The sequence below is a fragment of the Lissotriton vulgaris genome, chromosome 10, assembly GCF_964263255.1.
Source record: "Lissotriton vulgaris chromosome 10, aLisVul1.2, whole genome shotgun sequence".
In the NCBI taxonomy this organism is placed as follows: Eukaryota; Metazoa; Chordata; class Amphibia; order Caudata; family Salamandridae; genus Lissotriton; species Lissotriton vulgaris.
The window spans coordinates 2,451,280-2,477,045 of NC_141698.1; the positions used below are offsets into that span (position 1 = coordinate 2,451,280).

The following is a 25,766-nucleotide window of genomic DNA, read 5'->3' on the forward strand; positions in this document are numbered from 1 at the left end:
CATTAAGTTCTTGAAAGATAGGGGTTACTCTGTTTCCCTCTTGCCAGACCCAGTTTGGGGCGGGGCTTCAGGGCCTCACCCTCTGCCATGGTGCTTGGAGTAATTTGCCTCTTATGTTCCGTTCCTGTGGTCCGTCCTGCTATGACTCTGCAAACTATACCAAGTACAACCCCTTCACCATTTAATACTCAGCGGTAGTGGGGGCGATTGCTCATACTTGCAGACTTCACATGGAAGTAGTCAGGGGTTGCAACAAGCTCAAAACTCAACAATCCCCCAATAGCACAATAAGTGATTGTCCAACCTAGTGCTTGTCTTTTGCGAAAATAACGTGTTTTAATACATGGAAAACAAAATGCTACACACTGCAAAAGACAGGTTAATGTTTCACTTGCGGAGGGCCACTTTATCCTGATTTAAGTTCTTCCTCCCCCCTCCACCTCCCTTTAAAGAAGGAAAAGATGTAATGGGCTAGTGGCACAGATACAGTGCAAACCCCTCTATTCGCCACCCCCCAACCGCTAGCGTATAGTGTTATGTCTCAAAGTTTGTGTCCCAAAAGCTCTCTCACTTTTTTTTTGTAAACAATTTTTATTGCAGATCCAAACATATGATACGTCAATCACATAGACACCATCAGTGTGAAATCCCCCCCTCTCGGTGCAAGTTCTCCAACCGGTATACACAGCCGTTTAGCCCACACCCCGGAGGTCGGGCGGCGTAGTCACAGGGCATTGCAATCCTCACAATCGGCCGGTTCTGTACATCGCATGCGGGGGGTTCCACTGTCTGCTTTTCAGTTTTTTGGTCTAATCCCCTCCCTCCCTGTAGTGCCTATAACTGAAACTTCCCAACTCTACTACTGGCAAGGGAAAAACCACCACTTGCAGGTGGGGGCATTCTCTGAGCATGTGAGTCAGATCCTCCCCTAGTGCGTTGCAGCGTGGGCAAGCGGCGTCCTCCGCCCCAAAATATTTCCGAATGTTGCCCGGGGTAAGATAGGCTCTGTGGAAAATATAACAATGGATGAGCTGGAATCGTGCGTTCCTCGTGCTCTTCCTAGCCCGACCTACTAGTTGCCCCCACGTGGTGTCCGGGATCTCCACCTGGAAGTCCGATTCCCACTTGACCTTCAGAGAGGTCAGTGGTTGCAGCGTTTCCCGCAGCATTCTCGAGTATAAGCACGTAACTGCCTTATAAACGCCTGCCGACATCATAATGTACTGGCAGGCCTGGGCTGTCGGTGGCTCAGCAAGCCCCATACCCCAGTGACCCTGTATGGCTCGCACCACTGCTGCATGCAATAAGTAGTCACCTCGTGGGAGGTCGAAGCGTTCCTGCAGCGTCTGGTATGGGACCAATGCTCCATCCTCGTACAAATCCCCCACCACCTGTAGTCCCACCTCTTCCCAGCCCTGCAGACGTGACCAGTCCCCCCCATGTGGGAGTGCCGTCACCATGCCGAGAGGGATCTCGGGCGCGTATGGGCATTTAATCCCCGCGCGTTTCGCCGAGCGATTCCAGCACAGGCGGAGAGTTCTCTCCTCCCAGGATAAGTCTCTCAGTGGCAATCTCTGCCGCAGGGCAATGAAGGCAAGCACATGTCGGGGGATGCCGCTATCTCGGTCCTGTTCTGGGCCGCGGTAAGCTCTCGCAATTTCTTGCGTTAGCGTTTGAAGCTGAGCAGCTAAGTACTAAAGCTCGAAATCCGGGACGGCCAGGCCTCCCTCGTCTTTCGGGTGGATCAGCGTGGTCAGTGCCACTCTTCGCCTGCCCGTGCCCGACAAAAAGGAGATAATCATTGAGCGCAGCTGCCGAAACAACGCGGCCGGGACCCAGACAGGCAGGGTCCGGAAATAATACAGCAATCTGGGCAATGCTATCATCTTAAGCAGTGATATGCGGCCCGTCAGTGACAGCGGGAGAGTGGCCCAGAAAGTCATATTGCCCTTTAGGGCCCGGATACAGCGTCCAATGTTCCCTCCTAACAGGTCCGCCTCTTCGTGGTAGATGTGTACTCCCAGGTATTCCAGGCAACTGGGCTCCCATCGAATTGAAGGCCGGAGGGAGGGTTGGATCTCATGTTTACGTAGGGGAAACAGGCAGGTCTTGGCCCAGTTAACCCTCAGACCAGAGATTTCACCAAAGCGCGCAAGGAGTCTTTCCGCCCCCGACAGCGCCTCATCCGCGTCTTCCAAGAAGAGGAGGAGGTCGTCCGCGTATAGCGAGATAAAATGGCGGACTCCGTTGAGGGCCAGGCCCTCATTATAGGTGCCTCTCCTAGCCATCTCCGCCAAAGGTTCCACCGCCAGGGCGAACAACAGCGGGGACAGCGCGCAGCCCTGCCTGGTGCCACGAAGCACTTCGAATGTGTCCGAAACCAGGGTGCCCACTCTCACTCTCCCCCCGGCGTATAATATCCTTGTCCATTGTATGTAGTCCTCCCCGAGCCCAAAACACCGCATCACCTTATAGAGATACTCCCATTCCAGGCTGTCAAAAGCCTTCTCTATATCCACTGCCAGTACCAAGGGAGCTCTTGCCTCTGGTGTTGGGCTGCTCAGTAGGCGGGTCAATTGTCTAATATTGTGGCTGGTATTCCGCTTGGGAATGAACCCGGATTGGTCATCATGGACCAGCGTCTGCATTTGTTGCAGTAGCCTGGTCGCTAGCACCGTGCTCAGGATCTTATAGTCGGTGGTCAGCATTGATAGGGTCGGTAGGACGCGGTATCAGTTCTCTCCCTCCGCGGTTTTAATAGTGGGATCATTAGAGCTTTACGCATTGAGGCTGGCAGTCGTCCCCGAATCTTAGCCTCAGCATAAATAATCTGGAGCCGCGGGCCTAGCTGATCAAGGTATCGCCCATAGAACTCAATCGGTAAGCCATCCAGGCCCGGGGTCTTATTCCGGGCCATTCGCTTTACCGCTCCTCTGATTTCGGTTAAGTCTATCGGGCCTCCCAAGGCCTTCGCCTGATCCCGGTCTAATTGCGGCAGCTGCAGGTCTTCAAGGAAAGCAGCGGTATCTCTCTCCCTGTCCCCGAGGTCACTCCTGTACAGCTGTTCGTAATAGGCCCTGAAACTATTCAGGATCGCCGATTGCGTGGTACACATGTTGCCTTCCCCCCCCTGAGACTGCCAGGATCGGGTGGCTACGCCTGGTGAGGTTGGCAAGCCAGGCCAGCAGGGTCCCCGCCTTGTCCCCCTCGGCATGCGATTTCACCAAATAAGTCTTATAGTCATAGCTGCAGAGGCGTTCTAGTTCTACTGCCAACGCTTCCCGTGCCGCACGGAGAACTCCCTGTAGGTCAGGTCGGTCCGGTCGTGCCCGCTCAACCTCGCGCAGTTTACGTTCCGCCCTGTCCAAATCATCTAGCAAAGTTTTGCGGGCCCCCGCGAACTTTCCGATACAATTCCCGCGAATTACCACCTTAAGGGCATCCCATTCCATGGCCCTGGAGTTGGTAGATCCTTCATTCTCCACAAAATATTGCTCAATTCTGTCTCTCAGCGCCTCTCGGAACGGAGGGTCGTCTAATGTATCCGGTCGAAGCTGCCAGGTCGGGACCTTAGAGATTTCAGTCATCCAGTTAAGCGACAACAGTAATGGGTTGTGGTCCGAAACCGTGCGCGCCAGATATTCAGTGTGGGTTACTGCGGGGAGCACAAGCAGCGAGCACAAGAAGGCGTCTATACGTACGTGGAGGTCATGGAGGCCAGAGTGGAACGAGTAGTCTCGCTCAAGCGGGTGCTGCATGCGCCAAGCGTCAAGTAATCCCCACTGCTCCTGCCAGTCAGCCCTACATTTCGCTAGCCTGTGTACGGGTGAAGAGCGTAAAGGGGGGTGCGATCTATCTAGGTCAACATTTACTACTGAGTTAAGGTCCCCCCCCCAACAGAACGGGGCCTGCAAGGTAACTAGCCAATTCCCCAGAGAGCCGCGCATAATATGCAGCCTGGTCTACATTGGGTGCATAAGCGCTGCAAAGTACTATATGATGCCCTCTAAGGGTGCCTTCCACCGCTACGAACCTTCCTTCCGGGTCCACCACCTGCCGAGTGACTTGGAACGGTGTGCCCGCCCTTATCCAGATCAAAGCCCCCCTAGCGAAGGCCGAATATGTGGTGTTAAATAAGTGTCCCCTCCATCTACGCTGCAGTGCCACCCCCTCCTGTTTCGTCAAGTGTGTCTCCTGCAGTAGCGCAATGTGGACTCCCCTGCGAACTAGATAGGCATGAACCTTGTGGCGTCTGGGCATGGTGTGCAGTCCCCTCACATTCCAGGTCACACATTTTATCACTCCCGCATTAGCCATTATCCCGTGTAGTATGGTGCAGTGTTTTACATCCTTGTTCCCGATCACTCATGATGACACCGACCCTCCCCCCCGCAACAACAACAACTCTTCCCCTCCCTCCCATAACAGTTCCCCTGGCTACCCCAACTGCCACAGGCTCCCCTCCCTCCCCCAGAACAGGACCTAACCATGCTATAGTCGGTCCCATCCAAACCTTGTGTGGGCAAACGTGCCCCCCTTCCCATCTAATCCGCAGTCTGCACTACGGAGGCCTTATGGGCCCTAAGAGGCGCGGGTTGGCTACGGGTGTTAGACTTCTGGTCCCCCCCCCCCCGCCCTCCAAAAGCATATTACTCACAACATTATCGTCCAAGTTCAGCCTGCTCCAGCCATTAGGACAGCCAAGTTCCAACAAGTGAGGGAAGCCCCGGGCGGACAGCGTGCCCCTAGCCTTCGACAATCTCCCCGAAGTCTGCGGTGTGACCTCCGGGCCTTTCACGCCGCCAAATTCCGATAGTTCCGTTTCAGAGTCCGTTGCCCGAGCCTCTGAGTTGAGGCCCGCTCCGATTGAGTCAGTACAGCACCTGACACCTCAATTACCGCCTGCAGTGCGGCCTTCCGTTCACTCTCCGTCTGCGAGACCGTCGGTCTTCCAGTGTTACGTTTGCGACCTCGCACCCTTCGAGATCTTCGCAGCGTTTGCCGAAGCCGTTCCTCCTCTTCTCTCATGCGTGCTCCGTCCGTTCCAGCTTTGTACATGTCCCACCAGGCCCATGCATCCGCTGAGGTGGGAAAAAACAGGGATTTCTCGTCCACTACCACTCTCAGTCTGGCCGGAAAGAGCAGCGAGTATTGCAGGCCCTCTGTTTTCAGTTCCTTTTTAATGGATAAGAAGGAGGCCCGTAACTTCTGGGTCTCGAAGGTGTAATCCGGGAACAGCGTCATTCTGCAATTGTCCACCTGGAAGGGGCCCGCTGTTCTCGCTCTCTGCAGCAGCCAGTCTCTGTCCTTGTAATGCAGTAGTTTGATTACTATTGGCCGGGGTGATTGTCCCGGGTTGGGTGGCGTAGCTGGTACTCGGTGCGCTCTTTCAATGGTGAAGAAAGGAGAGAGGCCCTCAGGCGCCACCTCTGTCTGTAACCAGGTGGTCAGATAGTCCACAATGTCGGGCCCCTCTTTTTTTTCCGGAAGGCCCACAAGGCGTACATTGTTGCGCCTAGTGCGAATTTCTGCGTCCTCCGCCCGCCGCTCAAGGGCCCGTATCCGGTCTAAAGCCTCTGATAGTCGACCTTCCACAGATTTTTGCGCCGGTACTAATTCTTTCAGGGTTATTTCTGCAGTCTTGACCCTGTCCGACAGTTTCCCATGATCCGCGCGCAGTAGTCCAAGGCTCGAGGCCACCTGCGCTATGTCCTGGTGCAGGGCGTCTTTTGAGGCGTTGATGGCTTCTAGTATCCGGTCCTGCATCTGCTGGAGGTCCAGTGGGGTCGGTAATGTGTCGTCGGGAGCTTCCGAGCCAACGCCTCCCTCTCCCTTCGGGCCTCTGGGCTTTCCCATTGCGTCTTGGAGCTCCCGGGCCAGGGCAACCCAGTGCCGGTGGTGACAGTCGAGGTTCGCCCCAGTGAGGAAAACAATTCACAGTCAGCAGGGGTCGGTAGGCCGGCGGACGCTGGATGAACGGTCGGTGCTCGGTCAGGGCTGCAGATCCACCGCAGCTCCCAGTTGTCCAGCCCCCTTCTTCCTGCCGCGTACCACTAGGCAGGGCTCAGCGCCCTACTCCGACGTTATCCGCAGGGCCGCGAAGGAACGATAACCCCGCCGCTCCCCCCCTGGTGGCAAGCACTCAAGCCGGGGTCCGCGGAGTGAGAGTCAGCGCATCGTCCAAGGCGTGTGCGCCTATATCCACTGCCCAACAGCCTCTGCGGATTAGACCAGGGGGCTAGGTCCAGGAGGATTCCCCCAGTGCCGCACTCACCAGTGCCGGGTCTCTCCCAGCGGCAGCCAAGGAACAGTTGCGTGCCGCGGGGCCCTCGGCGCCCCGCAGATGTGGTACTCCCGGCAGGGTCGGCCCAAGGACAGCAACTGGATGCTCCCTCTCCGCTCAGCAGGATTCCGCCTTGCCGTGTCCGGACTCTGCGGGAGAGCTCGCAGTCGCCAGGCGTAGTTGATGCGCCGGGGGTTCTGGCGTCTCCAGCCCGCCAGGTATCAGCAGAGTGCCAGCGGTCCCCTGATCATTCACCCCGCAGTTTTTGGCCCCAGAGTGCAGCGCCGGTGGGCTCCCCCCTCAGTCCAATCCAAGGTGCACTCGCGGCCCCCGCCTCTCCCGGCCGCCTCGGGCCGCCGAAGATCTGGGCCGCAGTGCCGCAGGCAGTTAAGCGGGGAGGAGCAGCAGTGTCCGCAGTCCCAGCAGCCGGGAGCTCAGGCCGCCCAGTGACGCCGCAAGCGGGGCCGCCACTCACAGCCGGCGGTCCCCGCAGCTCGGTGAGTTCAGGCGAACGGGGGGAGGCAGGGAGAGCAGCGCAGCTCCACTCTGTGTGCCCTCGGACGCTGCTGGCCTCCGGAGCCGGGATGCCGAGTCGGCCTTTCTCGTGCAGGGGGAGAGGTCTCGTCGGTGTCGCAGAGTGGCGGCAAACACTGCTCCCGGCCAAGGATCCCAGCAGCAGCCGCCCACCCTCCCGGTCGGTCTTAGGCGTCAGGGGAGTCCTCGTAGGTGGGCCACAGGAACGAGTGGGCTGGCAGGATCCCTATGGTTGCGTCCCAGGTCTCGGGGCCGCCGCCATTTTGCGAGTCAGTCGGCCGGAGCTCTGCCGCCAGCGCTTCCCCTCTCCAGTGGCTGTAGGGGTGCTCTGCCTCGACCGGAGCAGGCACAGGAGCTTCCTCTGGAGTCCCCCCCCGAATTTCGGCGGGGAACCCAGCGCCACAGCAGGATTATAGGACGGATTAGCGGGCAGGGGGTCGGGAGCCTCGTTAGGCTGCAACCATCTTTGCCGGCTGCAAGCCCCGCCTCTCTCTCCCAAAAGCTCTCTCACCACAAGCGAGTCCTCTTTAGTCCTTTGTCGGCTGCAGTCGGGCCCTCAGCACGTGTCAGGGACTTCGCCTCCTTGGGAAAGGAGATGTGCCGGCTGCAAGTGCAGCATCACTTTGACTCGAGTCTGGAAGTAGCAGCTTTAGGAGGCCACCGTTCATATCTGACGGGGACATGATCCAGCTTCGCAGATGTGGCTGATGGTGGAGACTCGCCTCTGGGGTGAGCTGGACACGAGCCAAAGGTCACAGGTGCGTCTGCCAGTCTTCTCCAGCACCAGCTCTTTGATGCACTGTGGCTTTCTCTGCTTCAGATACATTTGGTTAACCTGAGGCACGGTCTGCTTTGGGTACAACCATGTGTTAGGACACACTGGGGTTCAAAGCAGTGTCCTCTTCTTCAGATGCACTTCATGACAGTTTCTTGGCTTCTGCAAGTAGGAGAGACAATGCTTCAATGTAGGACCACACTGTTCACTCCCCCGTGAGTCTTTCTGGGAGGACAAACCCCGACTCAAGGATCACTCGCTCTGATTGCCTTGGCAGGGTTCACACGCTCCTTCCCCTTCACTTCAGTTAAGTCAGCTTCAGGCTCCTCAAATCAGGGACCCAGCTTTTCCTTCCAGTTCAGACTCCAGGTAAGGTCCCCGTTCCTCTGGGAAGCTGGTTGCCAAGTTGAATCCATCGCTGGTTTCACTGCAGTCCTCTGGGTACTTAGCAGAGACTCCCTTCTTAATGGCCACGTAGGTCCGCTCTCTGAGTAGTAACCTACAACTAATAAAAGCCGTGGGATGCTCTTTACACTTGTCTTTGAGTTGAGCCAGTAACCTAGAACTCCTTTGCCATAGGCATCCGTCCGGACAATGAAGACCCGTGCTTGCTGTAGCGAGGGCCCGCCGTACGGGTGCACTGCACCGTGCTTGCTGTAGCGAGGGCCCGCCGTACGGGTGCACTGCACCGTGCTTGGTGTAGCGAGGTCCCGCGTACGGGTGCACTGCACCGTGCTTGCTGTAGCGAGGGCCCGCTTGGATGTGTGACTCATCTCTCAAACTGTACGGGTCGGAAACCGAGATTATGATGCTAGGCAATAAGCTGGCTACATTACCAATTTTCCGGGCAGACTGAAGAAGGCCAGCTGTGTTTTTTGCCTGGGTTTTAAAGGAAAGGTCCTGCTCCAGCCAGACCCCCAAGCTCTTAATTTCTTTTTTAGGGCTAGGGAGCTCACCCAGGCAGTTGGGCCGGATAAAGGTTGGTAAAAATTGATACTTGCGGGTGAGTAGTGCGCTATACAAGTATCAATTTTTACCAACCTCTATCTAGCCCTAGCTTGGGGGTCTGGCTGGAGCAGGACCTTTCCTTTAAAACCCAGGCAAAAAACACAGCTGGCATCTGTTTTGGCCTTCTTCAGTCTGCCCGGAAAGTCCTTCCCCTCCTTCCACAACATTCTAGGAAGTTGTTGGTACAAGGACTTGTCTTGTCCAGACTAGACTATAGTAACGCGCTCTTTCTGGGAGCCCCCGAATCCACCATTAATAAACTTCAAGTCTCACAGAATGCTGCAGCCAGGCTTCTGATGAGCACCTCCTCTAGGAAGTCAGCAAAACCAGCACTAAAAGTGCTCCATTGGCTCCCTGTCCGTGAGAGGATCAAGTTTAAGACTATGAGTATTGCACACAAACTTCTTGAAGACCAGGGCCCGCTATTACGAAGAGTTTAGTCATACCCTACAAAGCCATCAGACCTTTACGCTCAGACAATGAACATCTGGCCACAGTCCTTAGATTTAGGAAGACACGCATGGGTGGTCGCCGTTTCTCTGTAAAGGCAGCCACGCTCTGGAATTCCCTTCCACTAAAACTATGTGCGGAACCCTGTCATCTACGCTTTCATAAGCTTTTGAAGACTTTTCTCTTCCCCAAATGATTTCCTGTTCTTTTTCCCCTGGGTAAGCCTGTTTCAAGTGTAGCGCTGGGATGCCTCCGGGTAACCACGCGCTTTATAAATCTGCTTACATTACATTACATTACATTACAATGCTCACCATCTGTGGTGGTTCTCGGCACCCGGCTTATCTGTATGTATGTATGTATGTATGTATTAGCATTTATATAGCGCACTACTTACCCGTAGGGTCCCAAGGCGCTTCGACCGCTGCGAAACCCTTCCTGGCTTCCCTGAGAGATGGTCCCTTAATGGGTATCTCCAGGGTGAGACCAGGCATCCCCGGCGGTCTGGTGGGGCCGTTAGTGAAGATGAGGCAAGCTAATGCCCAGAGTTGCCGAGTGTGATCACTGATCAGAGTGGGCACCGAGGCGAGAGAATTATCGAGTCCGCTGACCCTGGTCCAGAAACCTGCCGCGCCGGGAATCGAACCCTGGTCCCGGGCCGTCCTCTGCTCTCGGGTCTGCCGCCTCTCCCCATCACTGGTGGTTCTTGGCACCCCGCTTATCTCACAGACAAGCTCCCCATCGCTGGTGGTTCTCCGCACCACTGCTTATCTCGCAGACAAACTCGCCATCTCTGGGGGTTCACTGCACCCGTGCTTATCTCGCAGGAAACCTCACCGTCTCTGGTGGTTCTAAGCACCCTGCTTATCTCGCAGACAAGCTCACCGTCTCTGGTGGTTCTAAGCACCCACGCTTATCCCGCAGACAAGATCACCATCTCTGGTGGTTCTCGGCACCCACGCTTATCTCGCAGACAAGTTCCCCATCTCTGGTGGTTCTTGGCACCCCGCTTATCTCGCAGACAAGCTCACCATCGCTAGTGGTTCTCCGCACCCCTGCTTATCTCGCAGACAAGCTCGCCGTCTCTGGGGGTTCACTGCACCTGCGCTTATCTCAAAGATAAATACAAGCAAAAGAACAAAGGGCAGAGGCCAATAGAGCCCACACTCAACCAAATGAAAAGTGTCGCTAAGTTTGTTGGTGCACGAAACCAGGGAGCGCTTCCCCCTCCACTCCCCAAAAATGTAAGACAAAGCTTATAAATATCAAAACAACAAAAAGTGGTTTCAGCACTCTAAGAACAGTTAAAGATATCCTTCAAGTATCACATTCAATATTAAATTTTTTATCTGTTGACAATAGGCACATAAGGGAGGAAGAAATCCTAAATGAGTTGATGTGGTTTCTTGTTCCAAGATTTTTTCTCTTTATTGTTCATAAGACAGAAACTTCTTCCAGAATTAAAATCATCAAAGACATAGCCAACGCGTTTTGTCTCACCAGGAGACTTCTTCAGGGCTATATAGAAAAAACATATAAGCATACATTTAGCTTGAAAAGAGACTACCCTATGAATTACAGCTTACTTTATGAAAATAGAACACATGATTACATATTTATAATTAAAAACAATGTTTGATACAAAATTCATCCATATTTATACGTAAAAACATTTCATTTTTATGACAAATATTTATTCATGTTAAAAACCTATACAATTTTAGAAATATAACTTGGCATCATGCCAAGTGCTTTCACTATTATAAGCAATTTAAATCTCAAAACTATTTATGAACAAAGGTACTTTCCCCAATCACCAAGACGACAACCTTTCAAAAAATGCACATATTTCTAAAAAAACACCTTTAGTGAAGAAGAAAAATATTGATTTCATTCACGAGGATACCTTCAAATCAATAATGTATGTAATCCTCAAGTCACGCAATTGAAAGGTATTCTCAATAGTAGTTCCACTGAAGCGTTCATTTGGTATATTCTTATCATCTGTAACAGTGAAGGAACATGACAGTTTTTTCAAAATTTTCATGCAAGATTCATACTACTCAACGACAATGGAGGTCTGAGCAGCATATGTAACATAGTGTCCTATATGAATTTGTGAAGTTAAATAACAAAGTGATTTGTATAAGTCAATACACAAACTCCAGGTTAAAAGCAGAATTAAAAAACCAGGAGGGTGTATTGAATAACCTAAATTAATATAGCACTTAAAAAGAAAGAATACATGCAGGAAAGAAATATATTTGATCTTTATGACCACAAAATAAGGGAATTTTTCCATTATTTCATGGTCAGATCCTCAAAAACAAGAAAAAAGACCGAAATTGTATAGAGAAATCTCAAAGGCTCAGTCGAAATCTCAAAGGCTCAGTCGAAAGAATAGCACCATATGACCGCATAAATTCATGATGTCCAAGATACTAGTGCATCTTAGTTATTACATTGCTACGATCACTGATCCACCCGTTTCAGCATATGTCTATGAAAGCAACAAGGGAAACACAGGAGCGGAAAAAATGCAGTCTCCTCAGTTAATAAAAGCATGACATCCATATGATTATCGTCCTATTCCCAAAGCAAACTGATTCATATTGAGAACATCATATTATTGTCACTTTGCCAGTTGTTATCTCAATGTGACATGAACATTTTAGTATAAGGAGGTTCAGCCAATCAACATAACATTCAAACAGAATGTTATTCAAAAGGAAGTATTTCAACGGAACTGGCTATTTGAAACATAGTATATAAAGGAGTTAACATCCCCACAGAAAAGCATTAGCCTCTTTAGAGAGGAGAAGTACCCCATTGTGTCAAAAGACTGTATACGAAGTTGGAAATCCAGGAGTTAACAACTCTACAGAAAAGCGCCAACCTCTCCAAAGAAAAGAAGTCTCCCATTCAGTCTAAAAAGCTATATAAAACATTATAAAACAGGGAGTTAACAACTCCATAGAAAAGCGCTAATCTCTGTAGAGAAAAGAGGTACCCCATTATATCTAAAGGCAAGTAACCCAGTAACCTCGTGTACAATCAAAGTCCCGACTTAATGCGAACAGTGGCATCGTAACCACGCGATCTCCCATGCATTCGGGGGTAGCGTTTAGCAGGCCTACACTGAGCCGGCATTTTTAAATAGCCCGACCCGGAAGTATACAAAGAGTTACATGACTAAGTTTCACTCTGATTATTAAAAAAGAAAAAGAAAATCCATCTTTTCTATTTAGATCACTATTTAAAGATGCTAAAAAGCCACGAACAGTAATAATATAATGTTTTCTATATTTGTAATGTCGTGTTCGCAAGTCTAGAGTGTTCCCGATTCCTAATTTCCGCCCGCCATTTTATTTATCACAATGACGGCCATATAATAGTGGGGACCTTTCTAAGCAGAACATAGAGACCCATGGCGGTCATGTCATTAATAGGGCTTCAAACAAGGGGAATAATCTTTATTCACACCGACAACATAAAATATCTAAGTCGAAGTATCATGCCATGAGCTCACGAAAAAAACGCTGACCGAGAAACATCGATCTAAATTGTAAACCCCATGTAAAGACCTAAAATTGGTCACATTTAATACGTAATAGGTGCTAGAATGTAAATCTTACTTATTATTACCCAATTATCAAAGAAACTGTGTGTTGTAAACTGTGGTTCCCGATTCCAAAGTTACGTCGGGCATTTTCTTAGTCACACTGGCGGCAATATTGTAGTGGTGCCTTACGTAGGGCAGAACATGAAAAACAACAAGGATCCCCATATAAAGACTCAAAAATGGACACACTTATAAGGTATTGGGTGCTAGATTGTTAATGTTTCTTATTATTGCCGAATTGTAATGGAAACAGTAGTTCCTGATTCCGGAATTACGTCGCCCATCTTTTAATCACAAAGGCGGCCATATTGTAGTGGAGCCTTATATAGGGCAGATCATGAAAAGCTATAGGGATATATGATATTAGTATTGATACATTGCCTACAATAGGGCATATCTTGATACAAGTAATAACAGTATAGATTTACAAATAAAAGATGTTGTGTGGTGAGCCTATAGAGAAGAGAAACAAGTGTTATTATACAGGCCATATAGCGGCCAAGATGGTGAATATATTCAGCACAATATGATTAAAACTGTCATGTTAGTCATACTGCGCCTGTGTATCTATATATGGTCAAAACACCTTTTTCTTGATTCTAAAAAATATGTCACAGTGTATAAACATAGCAGGAGATATATATAGTCTGTCATACACAAACATATCTACCAGGCATGTATTTACAGATTGAATCAAAGGGATCTATACAGTGGAGTGGGAAAATAAGGCTGACTACATGGACAAAGTTCATCACAGGACATAGTGCAACTCATCATTAATATTTAGTCCAGTCTGTACTGTCCTCAGATGGCATATCCAAGAGGCTTCACGTTGCCTGAGGAGTAGCTCTCTATCCCCTCCCCTTTCTGGCAATTTAACATGATCAATACCATGGAAATTAAAACCCATTTCATTAGGATGTTCTCGTTGAATATGCATTGAGACAGGATATCTCTTATCCCTATCTTTGGTAGCTCTAGCATGTTCTTGGATCCTTACTTTGAGGCTGCGTTTACTACTTCCGATGTATTTCCTTTGGCAGGAACAGATAATCATATACACAGAATAGGAGGTATTACAATTGATGACACAATTAACGTAGTACTCTCTTGGTGTATTGTTCCTGAATTTTTTTGTCTTATTTAAGCCAAATTTACACACCGAGCAATTACCACATACATGGAACCCAAGAGGTTTATCAGACAACCATGTAGTGGGTGATGATACTTGCTCCCTAATGTAACTGTAAGTAAGCTGTAATTCATATGGTAGTCTCTTTTCAAGCTAAATGTATGCTTATCTCACAGATAAGCTCACCACCACTGGTGTTTCTCGGCAACCCCGCTTATCTGTCAGACAAGCTCACAATCTCTGGTGGTTCTCGACACCCCCGCTTATCTCGCAGACAAGCTCACCGTCTCTGGTGGTTCTCGGCACCCCCGCTTATCTGTCAGACAAGTTCACCATCTCTGGTGGTTCTCGGCAGCCCCGCTTCTCTGTCAGACAAGCTCACCATCGCTGGTGGTTCTCGCACCCCCGCTTATCTGTCAGACAAGCTCACCCTCTCTGGTGGTTCTAAGCACCCCGCTTATCTTGCAGACAAGCTCTCCATCTCTGGTGGTTCTCAGCACCCCGCTTATCTCGCAGACAGCCTCACCGTCTCTGGTGGTTCATGGCACCCCTTTTATCTTGCAGACAAGTTCACCGTCTCTGGTGATTCTCGGCACCCTCGCTTATCTCGCAGACAAGCTCGCCATCTCTGGTGGTTCTCAGCACCCCGCTTATCTCGCAGACAAGCTCTCCATCTCTGGTGGTTCTCAGCACCCCTCTTATCTCGCAGACAAGCTCACCGTCTCTGGTGGTTCTCGGCACGCTCACTTATCTCGCAGACAAACTCACCATCTCTGGTGGTTCATGGCACCCCCCTTATCTCGCAGACAAGCTCACCATCTCTGGTGGTTCTCGGCATCCCCGCTTATCTGTCAGACAAGCTCACCATCTCTGGTGGTTCTCAGCACCCCCGCATATCTCACAGACAAGCTCACCATCTCTGGTGGTTCTCAGCACCCTGCTTATCCTGCTGACAAGCTCACCATCTCTAGTGGTTCTCGACACCTCTGCTTATCTCACAGACAAGCTCACCATCTCTGGTGGTTCTCAGCACCCCCGCATATCTCACAGACAAGCTCACCGTCTCTGGTGGTTCTCGGCACCCCTGCTTATCTTGCAGACAAGCTCACCATCTCTAGTGGTTCTCGACACCTCTGCTTATCTCACAGACAAGCTCACCATCTCTGGTGGTTCTCAGTACCTCTGCTTATCTCGCAGACAAGCTCACCATCTCTGGTGGTTCTCAGCACCCCAGCATATCTCACAGACAAGCTCACCGTCTCTGGTGGTTCTCGGCACCCTGCTTATCTTGCAGACAAGCTCACCATCTCTAGTGGTTCTCAACACCTCTGCTTATCTCACAGACAAGCTCACCCTCTCTGGTGGTTCTCGGCACCCTGCTTATCTTGCAGACAAGCTCACCATCTCTAGTGGTTCTCAACATCTCTGCTTATCTCACAGACAAGATCACCATCTCTGGTGGTTCTCGGCACCCCTGCTTATCTGTCAGACAAGCTCATCATCTCTGGTGGTTCTCGGCACTCCCGCTTATCTTGCAGACAAGCTCACCATCTCTGGTGGTTCTCGGCACCCTGCTTATCTCGCAGACAAGCTCACCATCTCTGGTGGTACTCGACACCCCCGCTTATCTTGCAGACAAGCTCACCATCGCTGATGGTTCTCGGCACCCCAGCTTATCTCGCAGACAAGCTCACCATCTCTGGTGGTTCTTGGCACCCCCGCTTATCTCGCAGACAAGCTCACCATCTCAAGTGGCTCTCGCCACCACCACTTATCTCGCAGACAAGATCACCATATGAGGTGGTTCTCACCAACCCCGCTTATATCGCCATCTCTAGTGGTTCTCAACACCTCTGCTTATCTCACAGACAAGCTCACTATCTCTGGTGGTTCTCAGCACCTCTGCTTATCTCACAGACAAGCTCACCATCTCTGGTGGTTCTCAGCACCCCCGCATATCTCACAGACAAGCTCACCGTCTCTAGTGGTTCTCGACACCTCTGCTTATCTCACAGACAAGCTCACCATCGCTGGTGGTTCTCGGCACCCCCGCTTATCTGTCAGACAAGCTCACCCTCTCTGGTGGTTCTCGGCACCCTGCTTATCTTGCAGACAAGCTCACCATCTCTAGTGGTTCTCGACACCTCTGCTTATCTCACAGACAAGCTCACCATCTCTGGTGGTTCTCGGCACCCCTGCTTATCTGTCAGACAAGCTCACCATCTCTGGTGGTTCTCTGCACCCCGCTTATCTCGCAGACAAGCTCACCATCTCTGGCGGTTCTCGACACCTCTGCTTATCTCACAGACAAGCTCACCATCTCTGGTGGTTCTCGGCACTCCCGCTTATCTGTCAGACAAGCTCACCATCTCTGGTGGTTCTCAGCACCTCTGCTTATCTCGCAGACAAGCTCACCATCTCTGGTGGTTCTCAGCACCCTGCTTATCTTGCCGACAAGCTCACCATCTCTAGTGGTTCTTGACACCTCTGCTTATCTCACAGACAAGCTCACCATCTCTGGTGGTTCTCAGCACCTCTGCTTATCTTGCAGACAAGCTCACCATCTCTGGTGGTTCTCGACACCTCTGCTGATCTCGCAGACGAGCTCACCACCTCTGGTGGTACTCGACACCCCCGCTTATCTTGCAGACAAGCTCACCATCGCTGATGGTTCTCGGCACCCCAGCTTATCTCGCAGACAAGCTCACCATCTCTGGTGGTTCTTGGCACCCCCGCTTATCTCGCAGACAAGCTCACCATCTCAAGTGGCTCTCGCCACCACCACTTATCTCGCAGACAAGATCACCATATGAGGTGGTTCTCACCAACCCCGCTTATATCGCCATCTCTAGTGGTTCTCAACACCTCTGCTTATCTCACAGACAAGCTCACTATCTCTGGTGGTTCTCAGCACCTCTGCTTATCTCACAGACAAGCTCACCATCTCTGGTGGCTCTCAGCACCCCCGCATATCTCACAGACAAGCTCACCGTCTCTAGTGGTTCTCGACACCTCTGCTTATCTCACAGACAAGCTTACCATCGCTGGTGGTTCTCGGCCCCCCGCTTATCTGTAAGACACGCTCACCCTCTCTGGTGGTTCTCGGCACCCTGCTTATCTTGCAGACAAGCTCACCATCTCTAGTGGTTCTCGACACCTCTGCTTATCTCACAGACAAGCTCACCATCTCTGGTGGTTCTCGGCACCCCTGCTTATCTGTCAGACAAGCTCATCATCTCTGGTGGTTCTCGGCACCCCGCTTATCTCGCAGACAAGCTCACCATCTCTGGCGGTTCTCGACACCTCTGCTTATCTCACAGACAAGCTCACCATCTCTGGTGGTTCTCGGCACTCCCGCTTATCTGTCAGACAAGCTCACCATCTCTGGTGGTTCTCAGCACCTCTGCTTATCTCGCAGACAAGCTCACCATCTCTGGTGGTTCTCAGCACCCTGCTTATCTTGCCGACAAGCTCACCATCTCTAGTGGTTCTCGACACCTCTGCTTATCTCACAGACAAGCTCACCATCTCTGGTGGTTCTCAGCACCTCTGCTTATCTTGCAGACAAGCTCACCATCTCTGGTGGTTCTCGACACCTCTGCTTATCTCACAGACAAGCTCACCATCTCTGGTGGTTCTCGGCACCCCTGCTTATCTGTCAGACAAGCTCACCATCTCTGGTGGTTCTCGGCACCCCCGCTTATCTCGCAGACGAGCTCACCATCTCCGGCGGTTCTCGACACCTCTGCTTATCTCACAGACAAGCTCACCATCTCTGGTGGTTCTCGGCACCCTGCTTATCTCGCAGACAAGCTCACCATCTCTGGTGGTTCTCCGCACCCTGCTTATCTTGCTGACAAGCTCACCATCTCTAGTGGTTCCCGACACCTCTGCTTATCTCACAGACAAGCTCACCATCTCTGGTGGTTCTCAGCACCCCCGCATATCTCACAGACAAGCTCACCGTCTCTAGTGGTTCTCGACACCTCTGCTTATCTCACAGACAAGCTCACCATCGCTGGTGGTTCTCTGCACCCCCGCTTATCTGTCAGACAAGCTCACCCTCTCTGGTGGTTCTCGGCACCCTGCTTATCTTGCAGACAAGCTCACCATCTCTAGTGGTTCTCGACACCTCTGCTTATCTCACAGACAAGATCACCATCTCTGGTGGTTCTCGGCACCCCTGCTTATCTGTCAGACAAGCTCATCATCTCTGGTGGTTCTCGGCACTCCCGCTTATCTCGCAGACAAGCTCACCATCTCTGGTGGTTCTCAGCACCCTGCTTATCTCGCAGACAAGCTCACCATCTCTGGTGGTTCTCGGCACTCCCGCTTATCTCGCAGACAAGCTCACCATCTCTGGTGGTACTCGACACCCCCGCTTATCTTGCAGACAAGCTCACCATCGCTGATGGTTCTCGGCACCCTAGCTTATCTCGCAGACAAGCTCACCATATGAGGTGGTTCTCACCAACCCCGCTTATATCGCAGACGAGCTCACCATCTCTGGTGGTTCTCGGTTACCTTGCTCATCTTGCAGACAAGCTCACCATCTTTGGTGGCTCTTGGCACACCCACAGTCAGGGCTCCAGCAGACTAAGAGTTGTAAAAAAGAAGAAACAAGGCAGCAGACACAACGTCCTTGTATGCATCATGACTGCTTCAATGCTGATCCAATTTAGGAAAGAGTTAAATCTTTCCTCTTTAAAGACCACTACAGTACAGTGCATTAACTATCCACAAACCAGATTCCTCACCATTCACTCGTATTATGTTTGTGTATGACCCTGTACTGCGCTTTGCTGCCTTTTGGCTGCGTTTGTGCTATAGAAATACCATGTTCAAGGCATTTGTGCTGTAGATACACATGCTTTGCACACTCCTGCCATCTAGTGTTGGGTCCGGATGTTTGTTAATTGTTTTTCTTCGAATACGTCTTTTCCAGTCCCGAGGGAAGGTGACTTCTCCTTTTGGTGATAGTGCGCATGGGCAACAACTCCTTTGTTAGCTTGTTTTTAAGCAAGAGGGTGACAATATAGTAAGTTAGTGTAGTATCGAGATATCCATTCATGTATTGGGTTCGGACATGGTTTGCTGTGCTCCGGGTCGAGACCATACGTCAGAATCCCTTTGGTTCGAACCATGTACCCTTTTCGGTATTGTTTCAACCATGTTTTCCAGTCCTCCGCGTGTTGAAAATCAGAACACCATCACAGTTAAATCGACTGAACTCCAACTGTGGCCTTCGGGCTTAGCCCATTCTTTCACGTCCACTCGAGAGATCAACATCGAGTAAATCTGCCAATGGAACGGACTCCATTCCAATTCTGCCCTCGGTGCCACTCCAAATATCCGCGCACCGACCATCACAAAGTCTGTAATTAGTGCCTATCTCCTGGGCACAAGGAAGATGACTGTGACACGTGTTGCTTATTCTGCTTGAAAAAGACTCTCCGAGACTGCCAGGCTGGATGGAAAGAAATGCAGTGACAAAACATCATAGAGATCCCAGATAACTTCAGAGAAGATATCAAACAGGAACAAATGGAAGCGTCAGCACCGTAGGCAGAAGATGCCTTCTCCTTCCAAGACTCAGATTCCACAGTGGCGATAGAATTGGAGTCCCAAGACGTTCCGGACAGTCAAGGTGCCATGAGTACCAAAGCCCCTTTACCCACAAAACATGCTTCCATCAAATATAAGGCTTCCGGGCCACCACTGCCATCCGGCCATGGTAGGCACTTAGACTTTGCTTCTAATGCCTCGCCCTCCAGCTTGGCACCGAAAGCACAAGTCAAGCCTTCCGGTTCGGTCTCATGTCAAGATACTTCGGCACCTAAAGATTTGGCTCCGAAAGACAAAAAAGCCAAATCCAGCTTTGCACCAAACATTTCGGCACCGAAACAAAAAGATACTATTCAGAAGCCTCTAGAGCCAATTTTGGAGTCCATGCAGCAAAAGCTGGAACCAAAACTGGAAAAAACTGGAAATAAATCCAGACACTGGACATATTACAGCAAATCCAGTGATATCAAGAGACCCTGGATACAACAGCCCTCTTAAGAAGAAGAAGGACGTGGCTACTAGCCCTCTTCATCCTTTTTCTCCTACCCCTCCACCAGTACCTACTGTACTACCAGCAGACCCTCTAGACATTGCATCGCTGGGCTCTCCAGGTGCAGATCCTGATAGAGTGGACGGTGGTGACACTTAGGGACGACCACCACTAGATCCATGGGGTGATTACAGATCCTCCTGCAGATCCAGATCTATACCCTGCTAAACCTTCCCCTCCTGATGACACCTCGTACCAGGAGTTCACTGCCAGGGCAGCCACATACCGTGGAGTTACTTTAGACAAGGAGTCTTTAGAAGAAGATTTAGTGTTTGATATATTAGGAACCACACATAGGACAACACAGTCATTACCTATGTTAAAAGGTATGAGGCATGGTGATGACCTTTTTTAAAGATCTAGTAAGGGCACGTATTATAACGCCTTGGGTGGATAAAATATATAAACCCCCACAATCTTACCCAATCTGTATTAAGGGCCAGCTTCCCTTATATTCCTTGGTTGTCTGTAATGCTGGTAAAAGAGCAAATTCACAAACTACAGGGGATGTACCACATCCGGACATGGAGTCCAATCTAATACAAAAGCCAAGATCCATGGCTTTTTATCTCCGATTTGGGGGTAGGTCCGGGTCCCATGCAGGAGGGCAACATAGAGGGGGTGTTAAAGGTGGCCTTTCTTCCGAGCAACATCAGCTCGGTTTTTCCTAAAACTGAATGGAGGAAAAACCGAGCTGATGTTGCTCGGAAGAAAGGCCACCTTTAACACCCCCTCTATGTGGCCCTCCTGCATGGGACCCGGACCTACCCCCAAATCGGAGATAAAAAGCCTAGGGTTTTGGCTCGATACGGAGCTTTCTTTTAAAACTCAGGCAAAAAAGACAGTGGCTACGTGCTTCGGTCTAATAAGAACCATTCGTAAAATTCTCCCCCAGCTACCTGAAACTGCGAAGAAAACCATAGTCCAGTCCCTCATCCTATCTAGTCCACGGGAGCCGTTGTTCTTTGATATAAATTCATGCCCTGGTTCCTATGTGAGTAGGGTTCTCCTTGTTCTTTTCTGAGGCCTCATCATATCGAGGCTGGACTATGGGAATGCTCTCTACTTAGGAGCCCCCACCTCAGTCATCCGTCAACTGCAGATAGCTCAAAATTCCGCAGCAAGGCTACTCACCGGAACCAGCCGTCGTACCACCGCAGCCCCCGCACTAAGGGCCTTACATTGGCTCCCAATAAAAGAGCAAATTCATTTTAAAACTCTCTGTCTGGTCCATAAAACTCTCTATGGGAACGGCCCCCCCCATTCTGAAGGATATGATCAGACCATACATTCCATCCAGGCACCTTCGCTCTAACCAACAAAATCTCCTTATAACACCCAGGACCAACAAAGCCCGATCTGGGGACCGCCTTTTCTCCCGAAATGCAGCAAAGCTGTGGAATGCCCTACCGCTATCACTTCGCTTAGAACCCAGCCTGTTGGTGTTCCGAAAACAGCTAAAAACAGCATTGTTTCCTAGGCCATAAACTAGCCCTCTCCATCTTTCAACTTCTGTATCACCCTTCTATTTAACATCAAGCGCTGGGATGCTTCCGAGTAGCCATGCGCTATATAAGAGCCTTTCAATTTCAATTTCAATTTCAACATGCCTTGGGCAAAATCAGTCAACCACCGGCATATAGCCAATACACAAGGTCCTTCGGCTAGATATGACAGCACCCACTGAGGCAAAATGGATTACTTACTCTAATATCTCCCAGAAGAACACAGAAAGAGGACAAGAATTAGTACAAGAGGTAAAACTAATTTCCAATTCCTTCATTAGCTGTGCTAAAGATGCTGCTGATACTGCAGCCAGAGGAGTCAACACTAGTATTCTCTTTAGATAACACTTATGGTTACGAATCTCTCGTTTAAAACCAGAAGTACAACAAACCATGCTAAATGCCCCATCTGATAAGGAACATCTATTTGGTCCTCAAGTGGATGAATCACTTGAAAAATGAAGAAATATGCAGAAGTTGCAAAATCTATGGGGCACTATGGGCACCCTCTAACGGAGGGTCCTTCTGCTGCTCGTTTAATAGGGGAGGCTCGAAAAGTACCTCTACAGATGCCAACACATCTTCCTATAAAACACAAAATCAATCCTCCCCCCGAGGATTTTACAAAGGCGGTTACAGATGGAACAATTTTAAAGGCAGAGGTAGAGGTAGCCCAACACATACCTCGCCATCTGTCTACAAACAGTGACTTCATAATAATTCCTCCCGATCATCATACACCTGTCAGGGGAAGACTTAAGAAATTTCTTCCCATTTGGCAATCAATAACATCAGTCAAATGGGTGTTGGAAATTATCTAACATGGTTATTGCCTAGAGCTCACCAGTAACCCTCCCAATATTTCACCTCGTAACCACAAACTCTCTCTAGAGCACCAACAACTGCTCCAACAAGAGGTACAAGCTCTTCTAACAAAAGGAGCTACAGAACCATTTCCAAAACAACACCGAGGGTCAGAGGTTTACTCACTTTACTTCCTAACCCCAAAAAAGGACGGTTGGCTAAGACCAATATTGGACCTCGGACCCCTAAATTTATGCACCCAATTAGAACCCTTCCATATGGTCATACTTCAACAAGTGCTTCCCCTTTTACAACAAAACAAATGTATGTCAACACTGGACTTAAAGGCCACGTACTTTCACATCCCCTTCACTATACGCCGGAATCCCCGCCTATCAGCTACAGCGGCTTCAACTGCTGAACCACGCTGCCAGACTTGTATACGGGCAACCCAGATCGCATCATGTAAAACCTCTGCTTTAGAGCCTTCACTGGCTCCCAGTTGCCCAGTGCTGTCTTTTCAAACTGGGCTATTTGATCCACAGAGCTATGTCATCCCACGGGCCAGTCTTCATTGCCAATAGAATTCAGCGCTATGTCCCCCTCCGTGCCCTTCGCTCTGCTAGCTCCAATCTCCTGACCCCTCACTCTTTTAAACGGAAAACACTTGGTGGACTTCGATTTGCATTCCTGGCACCTCAGTCTGGAACGCTCGACCTCCCGTACTACGCTAAATCGATTCCTACTCCATGTTCAGGAAATTCCTCAAGACGTGACTCTTCTCCCGGGCCTACGATTAATAGCTTTTCCACTGTGATGCCCACGCACCCCCCACTTAGCGCCAAGAAACCGCCGGTGAACTAGCGCTTTACAAGTCCCCATTATCATATCATATCATCATATCATCCCTATTCACCCAGCACATCACAAACACCTCTGATTTGTGGAAGCAGGAAAACATTATCAAGTCCAAGTGCTCCCATTCGGAGTAACTACTGCTCCCAGAGCATTCAACAAATGTCTCGTAGTAGCAGCAGCTCATCTACGACGACAGCAAATTCATGTCTTCCCATATCTAGACGATTGGCTCATCAAAGCGGACACACATCTCAAGTGTTTACAACACACTCTAATTACAATAAATCTCCTTCATCAATTGAGATTCACAATCAGTTTGCAAAAATCCCATCTTTAACCCTCACAGCTGCAACCCTATCTCGGAGCGATCCTAAACACTCAAACAGATTCAGCCTCTCCCAATGCAGCCCGAATTTCACAATTTTCAAACACTGCTACTACAATTCCAAAGCAACCAGTATCTTAACAGTGAGAACTTTCATGCAACTTTTAGGGATTATGGCATCATGCATTGTCATAGTGCCTTATGTAAAATTAAACATGCGTCCTCTGCAGGAATGCTTAGCTCGTCAATGGAATAAATCACAGGGTCATCTCAAAGACCTAGTGTTGGTAGACAGCCGCACCCATGCGCTCTGCAGTGGTGGAACACACAAAATCAAAAGTGCGGCTTTAATTGACCCTGTTTCACAGATCGTGCACACAGCGAACATGTGGAGAAGTGTGGCTCACTGGTTAGAGCGGCAGACTGAAGCAGAGATCAGGCCCGGGACCAAGGTTCAAGTCCCGACGCGGCAGGGTCTTGGGCTCAATGTCTGCAAACTCGATAATTCTCGCCTCAGCGCCTACTCTAATCATGGGCCCCACGCTGCAACTCTGGGCAATAGCTTGCTTAATCTCCACAACGGCCCCAACAACACTGGAATGCCTGGCTTCCCCTTGGGGGTGCCCAGGAGGGGCATCTCACAGGGAGAGCCAGGAAGGGTTCCACAGCGTTATACAGAGCCGGGACGCCCCGTTGGGGCAGCTGTGCGCTTTACAAGTATACTACATTTACATTTACATTTATTTACATTTACATCCCTCACAGGGTGAGGTGCCCATCTACAACATCTAACAGTTCAGGGTCTCTGGGACACCAAACACAAGAGTCTCCACATCAACTACCTACAGCTTTTAGCTATTCACCTAGCACTAAAAGCATTTCTACTTCGCATAATGGCGAAAGCTGTCTTAGTTCTACGAACAATATGAGAGCTATGTAAAGACACAGGGGGGGGCACTCTCTGCCGTTATCACGCCTCGCTCAGACTGTTTGGCTTTGGGCAATACATCCAAGTCCACGAGTGGGGCCTCCACTCCCAAGTTCTCCTCCCATACTTTTAAAAATGGGCGTTTCCACAGATAGATGTCTTCGAAACAGCAGAGAACTCAAAATGCCCAAACTTTGCCTCCAGGTTCACACACTCTCTATCCAAAAGCAATGTCCTGTGGATGAATTGGTCAGGTATATTTGCTTACGCTTTTCCGCTCTCCCTCTTCTTCCATTTCTTGGTCAGAAGTAATCTTGGCCGGTGAGCTCTTCTCCTCTTGCGGGGTTTTCCATACTCTGCGTTACGTGGAGCTTGCGGAGTTCTTTTCCTCGCTTGAGTTAGTGAATGTCAATTTGGCAAGCGCAAGCGAGGAAAATCAACCTCCCGGCGAGTTTTTTCCTCTTTAGCGATCGTCAACATCAAGTTGGCGAACGCGATGGTGGAAAATCAACCTCCAGACGAGATTTCTCAATGCGGGGGGGGAGGGGGGTTACGGTTTCTCATTGCGAGTGGTCGTGAACGCTCGCGCCTGCTCGCATTGGGAAACTGCCCGTTTGCATTGAGAAAGCTGCAGCTTGAGTAAAAATCTACTCGAGCGACCGAAAAGGAAAGCAGGGACCGCTTGCGCTGTGCAAGGAGCCGTTTGCAATAATTGCACAGTGCGGACAAGCATCCGGCACTGTGCAATCACCGCGAACTGCATTTTTCTATCCTACTCCGCCGCTTACGGAGCTCCACGTAGTGCGGCGGAGTTCTTTTGCACTTCACGGAGTTCCGCGTAGGTCAACTCCGCAAACTTCGCCCAGGGTTAGTCAGAAGCTCAGACAAACATCCTTCTCCCTTATTGTAGTGGCTCCCACATGGGCTCGTCAACCATGGTTCACCATACTACTGGAACTGTCAGTAGTTCCACATCAAATGCTTCACCTCACCTCAAACCTTCTTACTCAGAACCATGGAGAAATCAGACCCAAACTCCAGATAACTCAACCGAGAGATATGGCTCCTGAGTCATAGAGTTTGGATACCTAAATTTACCACCAGATTTTATGACAATTCTTAAAGAAGTAGGAAAGCCTACTACTAGAGCATGCTAAGCAGCAAAATGGAAAAGGCTTGCTGTATATTGTATTAACAAAACAATGTAACCACTGGATGCTTCTATACAACAAATCATTTGTTATTTACTACATCGCAACGGGCAGGCCTTGCCTACACATCCATAAGTCTACACCTTGTAGCAGTGGCTGCATATCTTCAAACCAGACAACACTTATCTCTATTCAAAGTACCAGTCATTAACGCCTCTTTGGAAGGCTTTAAAAGAGTGATACCACCAGAAGATCCACCCGCACCCGCATGGAACC

At 50.0% G+C, this 25,766-nt stretch overlaps 1 protein-coding gene across 5 annotated transcripts in view; it reads left to right on the forward strand.

Moving 5' to 3' along the window:
- IQSEC2 (IQ motif and Sec7 domain ArfGEF 2) overlaps positions 1–25,766 on the forward strand; it is a 942,770-nt gene that overhangs the window by 739,640 nt on the left and 177,364 nt on the right. The window lies entirely within an intron of this gene.